Raw genomic sequence first — 14,062 nt, forward strand, 5'->3', positions numbered from 1 at the left:
ACCTTAGCTACTGAAATACACATACATTTTCCATTAAAACCAGAAAAAAGCAGCCATGACAGACAGAGTGATACATGTTTCACGGTGGCCATGACAGTGTTGGCACGGCAGCCAAGAACACAAATGCTTTAGGACAACAAAAATGACACTTTTTAGTAGATCTACCTCAAAAATAAATTATTGCCCCCACATTGATCAAAGCAGATAAACAGATAGATGATAGTAATGATAACACAGCGGCCATGAGAGAGATGATCAAAGACAGGAAGGCACAACGGCCACAAACAAAACACAGAAGAAAAAGGTATCATGTTTTAGAAGAAAGAGAACTATAGCTTCTAGTAGAGGATGTGTGTTAATGTAACACACAGCAGCCGAGAGAGAGAGAGAGAGAAAGATAGAGCACAGGGGGAAATAAATACTTAAAATAATAATGGCACTTACTTTTAGTAGATCTACCTGAAAAGAACAGCACCAACATTGATCCAAGCTGATGAACAGATAGAAGCAAAGAGATGATAGATGGTGATGAACAGATGGAAGCAGAGAGATGATAGATGGTGATGAACAGATGGAAGCAGAGATGATAGATGGTGATGAACAGATGGAAGCAGAGATGATAGATGGTGATGAACAGATGGAAGCAGAGAGATGATAGATGGTGATGAACAGCTGGAAGCAGAGAGATGATAGATGGTGATGAACAGATGGAAGCAGAGATGATAGATGGTGATGAACAGACGGAAGCAGAGAGATGATAGATGGTGATGAACAGATAGACGATAGATGGTGATGAACAGATGGAAGCAGAGAGACGATAGATGGTGATGAACAGATGGAAGCAGAGAGAGCTTAGATGGTGATGACACGGCGGCCATGACAGTAGGGCTGGACGGCGCGGACCAAACCATGTATCTGAGGAATTTTTGGCAGAATTTTAATACTCAATATAACTCTAAATTTAGAGAATTATCTAAAACATGGCCTTAATGTTCAGTTCTAAATCAAAGCAATGTCAACATTTGTTTTTTAAAGACTGGTCCAACTATGATTGAAGACAGGTTTTCCCCGTTTGATTCCAGTCAACACACTTGACGAGTTTCCAAATCAACTTTCTAATGTCAGAGATCCCCCAACGCACCTTCACGTGGTAGAGTCATGTGGTCTGTTGCTTTTCATCTCATCTTGTTTTTGTTAAATTAGTCATGCTTCCGTAAATGATGACACTGCTGTGAACATCCTTCATTGCTTCTCATATAATAACTTGGTAGTTAACATTTGTTAAGTTACTGTTGATGGTAATTGTTGGTTTTGTTTAGATGTACCGAATTGTAATTATATAAGTGATGATTAGACCCATGTGCTAAAGCTATGCTAGCAGCAGCTATCACTTGCTGCCATAGAAACTTCAAACACCCTAAGCTGTACCTAACTCAAGCCAGTGGACACTGTGTTTACATTATCTGGGTCACATGACAGAGATATTACCAAAAGAAGTTTCCTGGGATCCATTCTAAACTTGCATTTGACTGAAAGAGACAATTATGTTGTTAATCAAATATTTCTGAGCAAATTAATTGTAGAGCAAAATGTGAAATCGTCATATATATAAACCGCCCAGCCCTATATGAGATAATGACATAATCAGAAACAGGAAGGCACGGCGGCCAAACACAACACAGGATAAAAAAAGACATTGTTTGAGAGAGAGAGATGGCACGGCGGCCAATAACATCAAATGGCACTTACTTTAAGTAGATCTACCTGAAAAAAAAAAACAGCACCAACATTGATCCAAGCTGATGAACAGATAGATGAAAGATAATGATGGCAAGGCGGCCATGACAGAGATAATCAGAGATAGGAAGGCACGGCGGCCATGACATAGATAATCAGAGATAGGAAGGCACGGCGGCCATCAGAGAGATAATCAGAGACAGGAAGGCACGGCGGCCATCAGAGAGATAATCAGAGACAGGAAGGCACGGCGGCCATTAGAGAGATAATCAGAGACAGGAAGGCACGGTGGCCATCAGAGAAATAATCAGACACAGGAAGGCACGGCGGCCACAAACACGACACAGAATAAAATAAGAGGCATCATGTTTTCAGAGGAGTGAACTACAGCTTCTGCAGGAATGAGCAAAAGTTGTCAGTCTGAAGTAGAAAGAGTGTTTGCAATGTAGAGATGTAAAATCCAAAAGATGTTTCAATGTAACACATAGCAGCCAAGATAGAGGGATAGTAAATGAGATGAGAGTGAGAAAGAGTGAGAGTGAGAAAGAGAAAAAGAGTGTAAATGAGAGTGAGAAAGAGTGATAGATAGAGAGAGCAATAGAGGGATAGAGACATCAAAAGAGAGATACATAGACAGATTAATATAGAAAGACAGGTAGGTAGATAGATAGATAGATAGATAGATAGATAGATAGATAGACGGACAGACAGATAGATAGATAGATGGACATGGAGGCTAACTCAGAACAGACAAAGACAATAAAAACTGAAACTTACTTTTGTAGAGCTACCTGAAATTCCAACAAAGATGAGACATGATCAGATATGTCTTCAGTAAAACAAGATGAGACAGGATCATAGGGCTGCACAATTAATCAAATTTGAATCACGGTCACCATTTGGACTTCCCCCAATCAAATTTGAGTGATCGAGCAATTTTTTTCCATTTCATAGAACGCTCGAGGTTATAGCAAAGCCAATCTACCGCTCCATAAAACCCTGTCTGATCATGAGCCAGTCAGAGTTGTTTCCTGCCAGTCAGAGTTGTTTCCTGCACCGTGCAGCTTAGTTTCTAGATGGAGACAGTCACAGAGGACAAAGTAACGGGAGGACAACTCAACAGATAGCAGTCGGTTATAAGTCGGTCTCAAGGCTTACCAAGTTACCAGTAAACGCAACATCGTGTACCGTCTGTGTTGTTTTTCAGACAACAGCAGTGACCAGTGCTAGTTGGTGCTAGTTAGCGTCAGTTAGCTCACAGGGCTTTAGACTGCAACAAACATTCTTCCTAGGTCGCACCGGTGCTAATGTCCTCGCATCCGTTGCAATGCTGTTTATATGGATATGGTTTAATTTAGCATTACATGACCCGTTTCTTCTGTAAAGTCATGCCTGTGTTAGATCTCTCCTCTACTCTCTCTCCTCTTACTCTCCACGCAGCCCCGTTACACGGCAGCGCCGGTCCATACTTCTGACATTTGTCCACAGTTTTAATTGTTATTAAAACAGCTGTATATTGTTATCCATGAGAGGGAAACTGGTATTAGTACCAGTGTTTCCGCTGGTAACTGCTATTGCGTCGGCAACGGCAACTAACTTCAGTTTGTACAGTAATAGCGTGTGATACGGAGTCTGCTGGACCTTGGCAAGAGATGTGACCCATGGCCAGAATATCATAGTGCATAAAAATGCAGCGCAGTGATGATACAGAAATTTCATATGTACGCAACATTTGTAACTCTGCTGACCCTCCATTCGACCCGAGCCGGAACCATTCATAATGATCAGCCGTCTCTCTGTGAGTACGTACATCACACTCACCCTCTCTCCCTGGCTCTTTTAATCAGTTATTGATGAAAACATGTGAATGAGCTTTCTCAGCGATACATTTGAAATAATTCCTTCAGTTCCAATAGGGCCTTCGCCGCTGTCGGCGCTCGGGCCCTAAAAAGAAAAAATATATATATCCTACGTTATTTATTTCAGATAGCTAATTTTCATTTACATGTGTTGCAGCTGTATGTCTATACAACTTCAACATAAGAAGAATGTAGCATAATATAGATGTGAAAGCAGTTATAAATAGCCTATGTGACAATAAAAGTTGTTGGGTAAAAATCAACAAACAATCGGGATAATAATCATGATCACAATATTGATCAAAATAATCATGATTATCATTTTGGCCATAATCGTGCAGCCCTAAATGATCAGATATGGTTTCATAAAAACAAGATGAGACATGATCAGATATGGTTTCAAAAAAACAAGATGAGACATGATCAGATATGGTTTCAAAAAAACAGTATGAGACATGATTAGATATGTTTTCATTAAAAAGAACTGTGAGCAGATGATGTCTTCTTACCTGATGAAGAATTTAAAAATTCCATGTTGATCTTCTTCTATCAGACGGCTTTAGGGTTCATCTTCTTCTGTGGGATTCAACACCACAGAAACACATTACATACATAAACATAACTGACCACAGCTGATCGATATACACATACTGTTTGTAAATATATATATATATAAACACTGATATCTAATATTCTGTTTACTAAAAAAACAGTGTGTTTATATATATATATGTGTATGTATGTGTGTATGTGTATATACACACATACACACACACACACACTGTTTTTTTAGTAAACAGAATATTAGATATCAGTTTATTACCTTCTATTTACAGACACTAACACAGAAACACACATACACAAGAAAACACACAAAGAGAAAGACAGACAGACAGACACACACACACACACACAGTGACCGACAGACACACAGAGACACAAAGCCTACACCAACACAATTACTCATACACACATACACCAACACCCACATACACACAAAAAGATACACACAAACAGTCACCGACAGAAAAACAGAGCGCATCCACAGACACAACAACACACACAAACACAGACACACAAACACAGACACACAGCAAAACACAATAACTGAGAGAAACATACAGATACATATACACCAACACATACACTCACAGACACACACACACACACACACACATTCACCAACAGACACACACACATACACCGACCCACACCAACAGACACACACACAGTCACCAACAGACACACACACACACAGAGAGACACACAGCTTACAACAATACCCACACTCAGACACTTTTTAAAAAAGCAGTTGGTAGAGCCACCGGTACCGATGGAGCAGAGAGGCGGAATACGGAAGACGGTTTGGGTTTGGCGGGAGACTTTAACGGCTCTACTGGTAGTAACGGCTTTGAGAGGGTGGCACGTCACCTTCATCATTAGATTTAAAAAAAAAAAAAAAGATATGCTAATAACGGTCATATGCCTCGGGAAACACCTTGCAAAATTACATTTAAAAAAGCATCAGGCCATACTAAATTAAAAAATAAAATCTAAATTATTCATAAACAAAATCAAATACATAAAGTATTTGTAAGTAAAGTTAACATGGAGGAAGAGTTTTCTCCTCTTTATAGAGTAATTGTCCGGTAACTTAAACAGTTAATCTGCTGATTGAAATGTAGACTAATTAGAATATACAACAAAGTATATGTAATTAAAGTTAACATGGAGGAAGAGTTTTCTCCTCTTTATAGAGTAACTGTCCGGTAACTTAAACAGTTAATCTGCTGATTGAAATGTCCGCGTTAGCTCGGCGGTGAAAACACACTTTCTTTGAAGTTACTTTGAAGTCGAGGCAAACACACAAAACTCACCGAAACGTCTCCGTTTCTGTCTCCAGACTTTCACCGAAATATCTCCGTTAGTATCTCCACAGTTCCAGCGGGCGGCGGCTCATTTTGGTCCGAAAAAACGGTAATTTAGGGAGGGGGAATATTCTGCTCTGCAGCACGGCCGTTTAGTCTTCTGATTCCACGGCTCTGAAGTTACAGGAGCCGGGAGGGGCGGGGCTATATAAAGGAGATCTACGGCGGCCCAGAGGGGGCGGGGCAATTTATAGAATAAGAAAAGGCATGTTTTAAATAATGCTGTTAAAAAATATGTTACATTTATTATATTAGGTATTTAATGAGTTTATTTAAACATAACTTCTAACCTTTAACTGTGTCTTTTTAAGATTAAGTTAATACATAAACAAAACTAGTTTCTTTTAACACAACAAGCTTTACACAAAACAGAAAAAAATAAGTTTGATTTTAAAGAAATGTATTTCATTATATCCTACATAAGTATTGCTATTCATGAAGCCACACACACTTGTTGCGAACTATAATTTATTTCAAACATTGCAAATGTTAAAATACAGAAATGTATATAAAGTTAAGAACGTGTAATTTCCCAAGATGTAGATAAAATAAAAGAACAGTGTCAGTTATCCAAGTGGTATCTGCAAGTTAGTGGACCACGTGACTTGAGGCAACTTTGACAAAAAAATAGATACATTTCTGAAGCCAGGAATAATAAAACAGTAAATAAACATGCCCAGAAGAAAATTCAGCTTCACAAAACATCAACAATAAATGTCAGGGGTTACACTATATATTAAGGTACACATTATTGTAACTAGTTATATTATTTCATTTCATTTTGTGTAGACCTCATGTCTTCTCACATCTTGCTAAGCGTTGGCTACTGTCAAGACAAGAGTGTACATATCTGTGAAGTACACTCCCATATTTCTATTAATTTGTTTTATACATTGTCTCTTTGCCTTTTTCAGTTATTTTATTTAACAACTTTCTTTCTCTATACTAATTTCTTATGTACTTGTCCATCAACCTGCCCGAGGACTAAAGGTGGAAAATGGCAATGTGCTAGAACCTGGCACAACACATATTCTCTTGTTGTGCAAGATTAATGTTTTAATGTGCGCTGTCCTTGTCTTGAAATAATTAAATTACACTAGTCATATTAAACTAGTCATTTAAAAGCATGTATCCATCCGCTCCATGTTCTGTTATGCCATGTTCAAACTGCTACACTGCAGTGCCCTGCTACGTCCTGCTGTGCCTTGTAATGCCGCACAGCGTCCTGCTATGCCATGAACTACTACAAAGAACTGCTACAGACTACTAGTTTTTTCTATTTTTGTTATTGCCACTCTTCATTCTAACCCCAACCGGCCCGTCAGACACCGCCTACCAAGAGCCTGGGTCTGACCGAGGTTTCTGCCTAAAAGGAAGTTTTTCCTCGCCACTGTCGCACTGTTGCTTGCTCTGGAGGAGACTACTAGAACTGTTGGGTCCTTGTAAATTCTGGAGTGTGGTCTATCTGTATAGTGTCTTGAGATAACTCTTGTTATGAATTGATACTATAAATAAAATTGAATTGAAAATTGAATTGAATTATATGAACTGCTTATCGATAATAAATAAGGAAGTTGTTGTACACGAATGACAATCTTAATATGCTTTTCTCAATATGGGCCTTACAGGTGGTAGTCATTCTCCCTCAATACACATGCAGCTCTCACTCACGTTCCCCATTCTAAAGTGTGGTCTTGCTCATAACTAATTCACTCGTAGTTTGACACCTTTCAAACCACACAGGTTATTTTTAATAAGTTATAGGTCACACCTTGAAACAATGGAGGTCTAGTTAGATGCACAATTTATAATAAGTTGTATTGGTTCTGTAAGTATGTGATCAGTTGGACAATTTTCAATTTTATGTACAGTATGGCATGATTATATGCGCTTTTAGTCCTGTCAGTAACACTAAATGTTTGCCATTCCAAATCCTACACCTAATAACAAAGACATGGCAGAAAACGGATGTCCGGGGGGTTTTGCAGCTCACTTTTTCCCAGATGAGAGTAGTGCCTTTCCTGTGGAGGGCAGGTTCAGTGTTGTTGTTGATATCAAACTCAGAGAATAGGATCTCATTTTTGTCTGCAGCTAATGTTCCCTGGAGGGAGACATTACACAGTTAGACATATTCATGTCAATATTAGAAACATTTTCATATACAAAAATCAGCTCAGACGAGATGCGTCGCTGAGAAAGTCATCTTACCATCCACACCACCAACAAAACCTTTCAAATGACCACACCAGCCACTGGTTCTATTCTTGTTTTGTTGTTTGAATAAGTACATCCATTGATGGTATGATCTATAAGGAAGATGGTCTTTGTTTTCTGCGGCATTTCTGTCCCTAAAGAAATGTTTTTTAAAGTGATAAAAGGGAACTAGGCAGCATGGAAGTTGGGCTGCAAATGACTCATGTTGTCCAAACATCCAACCAGAATTACAATTTTCACAACTCGTCTGTTGTCATTACTTCATCTGAGTTTCCCTAAAAGCCCAGTGGAGAAGGAAGAATAACATTAAGAATAAGCCCCAGGTAAATAATGTGGTGACCATGTGGACATGCACAAAAAATAGGTAATTTAAATGTAGTAGCATGTGTACAGGCCACTGCAATCCCCAGACATTTACAACCAAGTCTTCTTGGTGACATAACAAATAAATTATTTAATAATTTAAGTTGCAACATGAAATAGAAAACTGTGATTAACGTTAAATTTCATGATCAATAAATACTGGTTATATTTTCCATGTCCACAGTATTGATAATTGACCAACAAACCTCATCAGACCATAAGTCATGTCTTATGATTGTTTTGTTTTGGCAACACTAAAGTATTCATTTTATAATGATGTGAAACAGGGAAAAGCTAAACTAGCAGCAATTTGCGCTGTTCATTTGCAAAATACCTAATTAATCAATCAACTGATTGCTAATTTTGTCAAGGATTAATTTCCTGTCTGATTAATCAGCTAATTCCTTGGCCAGGAATTAATATCAAAAATCCTCTTTATTAATTGTTTATTGTCTTTTGAAGATGTCATTGTTCCTCTCTGGTTCTTATTCTGATATTTATGGAAACACAAAAGGAATAGCAATATTAATTTTATTATACCATATAGTGTATAAATACATAAACACACAAACACATGAATTAACTTAAAGTTGTGTTTGCTCTCATCTTTAAGCAATCCTCTGCCTGGGCTGTGGTGAGCCCCCCCTTTTGTACTAAAATCCAAAACACTGTGTTGTCCAAATTATTGATGTGACCTGAAAGACATAACAACACAGTCTGACCCTCATCAGTTTCCTACACAGATTCATCTAGGAGTCAGTTAGAGTATGCACTTACAATCTGCTTGCCTCCAGCTGAGGTAGATTTTTTAAGGTTGCGGTTGCTGGGATACAGGACTACACGTCCATCAAAGCCTGGGGGGTAAAACAGAACGTGTTAAGAAACTGAAAAACAAAAGAGAGATGAATTAAAATCATGTGTGTTATCACAGACAGATGTGTACCCTAAAGAGGAAACTCAATTGTGGAAGTTGCGCCCGTCCAATCTCACAACAATGTATCAGTTTCGTAGGCAAGTGTCATCTGTTTCAAAGTTGCGACATACTCAAACTTGCTGTTGGCCATGTTGCTAAAACCAGTAAAAAGACAGGCCCAAGGTCGGACAACACAAGTCCACCAAATCTAAAAACCTTTCCAATTAGCAGGAGGGTGCTCCAAAAAACAACACACATATTATATAATACACACATTTACAGCAGGTATAAAGAATAGTCATATTTACAGCCAAAATAATTCAACACAGGTGCGGGTGGGATGATCAATCCCCAAAAGTATCAATACTGCTTGATACAAGGTCTTGTGTTGATTAACGATTCTAGTGTCAGTAGGATCCATCATCCATCCCATGATAGGGCAAATGAACACGTGCTGCTGTGTGTGCAATTTCACATTTGTTAATTTACCATTGAAACCGTTTTTTTAATTGTTCAAACCTGCATGTGTTGAACTAATAAAAGAGAATAGCAAGAAGAAATGCATCATGTATTCACCTCATACTTTATGACGTGTCTCTCTCTTTACATGAAAGCGTATTAGCTGCTTTTATCTATCTAAAGTATGTTGGTGTTAATGTGACTTAAACATAATTGTGTGGTATCGGATATTAACTAACGTGACTGGATTTTGACATGAACGTCAATTTAAAAGATAAATCCAAGTCATTATGAAATAAACACGTCATAAGTAATAACTAACTATTGTGTGACATGTTTGTTGCACTTAAACATGTTACAAAGCATAACACCCATAGACTGTATATATATTGATAAGGTACCCCTTTAAGTCTGTGGTAACACCACACATGATAGCACATGTGCAATGTTACGCTTAGTGCAGTGCAGCTAACATTATTTCATTGTAATTTCTAGCTTTTTCGTTAGTTACACAAACAATTTTCATTAATTGATCAGTACAATAAAGAAATGAACTTATATCTAGATTCATTCTGCCTGACAGTTTTCACCTCACACACGTAGGTTTGTCTACAGCCCATCAACTATGTCGCAGTGATGCCGCAGAGGAGACGGACATAGGTTTAGGAACACAAGTCTAATATATATATATATATATGTATACATATATAATACTGTATATTACTGTAAGCTAGATGTCTAAAACTAACACACAATGAATTGAAAACAAATAGCTTTTTGTATTGTTCTCAGTTGCTTCACAGAAGAAAGACTCCCAGCCGTACGGTAAGGTCCACACACGCCACATCAACCATCTTTTAATCCGGGGGGAGAATATTATCCTGGTTAACCTACAGCCACTCTGACTAGCCTCTGTTTGAAATGTACCCTGGATAAAAGAAAGGTGGGCTATGATAACAATCAGTTTGATGTTGAAAATCTTTACTAACAGGTGTGAAATACTGTACATGAGCTTATAGAGATGTCATTGAATTGGATTCAGAGGAATCAAAAACAACTTTTATAGCATATTGATATGGAGGTTTTTACCGCCCACCAGAGAAATCATCTTGATTTTGAGGAATAAAAGCTTCTCAGTTCTAATTCAAGGGATTTCTTGTCTTTCATTTGTGTGACAGACACTAAATGAAAGGTATGTTGACACTGTAATGCCACAGCATTAATAACTGTGTTTGTGTTATGGTTATTTCCCAGCAGGTGGCAGCATAAACACATTAGTGCCATCTGTGAGGCCATTGTCATCTCAAAGAGCTTGGCCCTTAATGTTACTTTTCCCCGTTCCCAGGAATGACAGAGCAGTCTCAGTGGACTACAGAAATGTATTATGAATTATTGAGTTTGTGAAGCTATAGATTGCAGATGACACTCAAAAGATGTCATTTGTCTTGACATCTCAGACTGCTTTTACTCACTGAATTTGTAAAGAAGTTTTTTTTTTCCTGTTTTAAATGACAGAGGTTACTTTTGGATGATAAGTGACTGATTGTATGTTGCTATAATGTTTCTGGGTCTGAGTGTCTTCTTTTAATTCTTCTTGACTGCAGTGTTTAATTGACCCTCTTATCTATATATTTATATGCCATAATTCTAACTAAGTAAAAAGTCTAACAGTAGCTGAACTGTTGAATATCTGTAATACTGCTACTTTTAATATTGTGTACTGTATATATATATTATTAGTTGTGAAGTCTGTGTACGTTATTCACTGGCGCTACCCGAGCCGGCTATGTACTCCGGTAAGAGTCGCTGCAACCTTTGGTTTTAGCTAAACAGATTTATTGACATCCAAATCCAGCAGTGAATACAGCGCTTGTTGTTTGCATTAAACATGTGTGTAGGTGTGTTTGTGTTGTTTTCTGTAACATAAAGAAATAAAGAATATATTAATATAAAATGTACATAATGGATGTACATAAATACAGATGAAGAGCAATAAGCAACTCACTCTACAAAAAACATAATTGCTATGTAATAAATAGTTGCTGTGCAATGTAAACAATACTGGATAGTAATAAAAATGTCCACAGTGAACTGCAAAAGGAAATGGTGAAGTTGCGCATGTGTTCAAATAAAATGCGTGGGTCCCAGAGACCTGAAGGCTGAGACCAGGGTGGAAGTGAAATACAGCTGAATACAGGACACGTCGCAGAGACCCACAGGCCGAGGCCGCGGTAGAAGTGAAATACAGCAGAATACAGGACGGGTCCCAGAGACCCACAGGCCGAGGCCGCGGTAGAAGTGATATACAGCTGAATACAGGACGGGTCCCAGAGACCCACAGGCCGAGGCCCCGGTAGAAGTAAAATACAGCTGAATACAGGAGAGGTCCCAGAGACCCACAGGCCGAGGCCGCGGTAGAAGTGAAATACAGCTGAATACAGGACAGGTCCCAGAGACCCACAGGCCGAGGTCGCGGTAGAAGTGAAATACAGCTGAATACAGGACGGGTCCCAGAGACCCACAGGCCGAGGCCGCGGTAGAAGTGAAATACAGCTGAATACAGGATGGGTCCCAGAGACCCAAAGGCTAAGGTCGCGGTAGAAGTAAAATACAGTTGAAAACAGGACGGGACACTTGACGGCTGATGCCGCAGCAGTGAAAAGATACTTTTTAATACTGGCCCGGGTCCCAGAGACCCAAAGGCCGATGCCGCGGTCGTAGAAATTGTATGTAATGTCTATCTATAATGTAATGTCTAACTGTAAAGTCTATCTGTAATGTTTATCTGTAATGTAATGTCTAACTATAATGTCTAACTGTAATGTAAAGTCTAACTGTACTGTCTAACTGTAATGTAATGCTGTGATTTAATTTCTGTCATGTATATAATGTCAATTTCTAATGTAATGTCTACCTGTATTGTATGTAATGTTTATATGTAATGTAATGTCTTACAGTAATGTTTATCTATAATGTAATGTGTAACTGTAATGTATGCAATCTTTATCTGCAATGTAATTTCTAACTGTAATTTCTGTAATGTCTATCTGTAATGTCAGAAATATCTATCAAAGAATCTGGCTGAATAGGAGAAAAATAATTTTAAGAGTAGCCTGAAAAAGAGCAAAAATATGTTGTAATTAACCTGAAAAGGATTTCAATTATAGCTTTAATTAGACATTTAAGCCTTTATTTTTACAATCCTACAGCAGAATGGACCAATATTACCCAAGTGACACACTGGATGTGTGTGGATACTGTAATGTCTGAAATGTCTATCAAAAAATCTGGCTAAAAAGGAGGATTCAATTTTAGAGTAACCTAAAACAAATGCAAAAATATGTCTGTAATTAATATTCTAAAAAGCATTACATATTTGATATATGTGTAGTAACAATCAACTGAGACACAAAAGTCTCAAAGGATCATGTCTTCCTGACAAATGGTTAAGGGACAACACCAGGGGGACAGTGACTACACATCATAGGATATTATGAAGTAGATTAGCATGACTTGTGATTTCAGGAAATGTATAATGTATTGCCAGACTAAACAACATTATCATGAGGTTGGTGTCTTCCTTTGTTTCACTTGAGGATTTGAAGGAAGATTCTGAATGTCTGGAAAGGATTGCATTCAGATGCCTCCCCTCCATGCAGCATGACAAGACTTGATTCTTCCCACAAGTGACTCTGGCATTTTTAAGAACAAGGAGAATTTCTTCCTTGTTCAATTTCTACTATACTGCACGCATGCAGTCAGTCATTTGGTTTGTTGGTGTAAAAAAAGCGTATTAGAATAATTATTACTGCAATTATAATGTCACACTTTTTTTCAAGATTAGTAGGACTTTATTTAAAATGCTGCACCTTTATGTGTCATTGTTCATTGTCATTGCAGAGCATGAGGGGGTACCCTGAGTGTACCTGGGTAAGGACTACTAGCCAGTTAGAAGCAGAGTATGAGGGCATGTCCTGACAGTATCTAGGTAAGAACTGCTAGCCAGTCAGAAGCAGAGTAAGAGGGCCCTGACAGTACCTAGGTAAGGACTACTAGCCAGTCAGAAGCAGAGTATGAGGGCCTTGACAGGACCTGGGTAAGGACTACTAGCCAGTCAGAAGCAGAGTATGAGGGCATGATATGCTAGCAGCTAGGCGAGCATTATAACTTGTGTTACAAAATGACGCACGTTCGTTATGGACTTAAAGGATAGACTACAGTAGAGCTGTTTGGAGCAGTTGAGGAACAGTGTTTTCTGTTGGAGATGGTAAGTCCCTTTGGGGGGGGGAGTTTGAGCTTTTTAACTTTGTAAAACTTTAACGTGCAAAAATGCATTTTTCCAGTGTTAACCTTGTGTCCCTATGAGAAATGGTCATTTATCTATTGTTTATCTATTATCTAATTATGCCATATTGTTGAAAAATTAAAATAAATAAAACTATTTGGTTATTTTTAGATTATAACCATGGTCTGTTTTTTTTTCCTGTGAAATAGTTTCAAAGGTCTGATGAGTCATCCTGTACTCTGGGCCGTTTACATATTTTAGGTCCAATGAAAACATTTTCTCAAGTTGGGATGTCCCGCGCCCC

General features: G+C 38.3%; 1 pseudogene; it reads right to left on the minus strand.

The window, feature by feature from the left end:
* Positions 1-8,974, minus strand: part of LOC117955948 — a 12,158-nt pseudogene extending 3,184 nt beyond the window's left edge.
* Positions 8,975-14,062: the final 5,088 nt, after the last annotated feature.

Source organism: Etheostoma cragini, chromosome 13, assembly GCF_013103735.1.
Source record: "Etheostoma cragini isolate CJK2018 chromosome 13, CSU_Ecrag_1.0, whole genome shotgun sequence".
Taxonomy (NCBI): Eukaryota; Metazoa; Chordata; class Actinopteri; order Perciformes; family Percidae; genus Etheostoma; species Etheostoma cragini.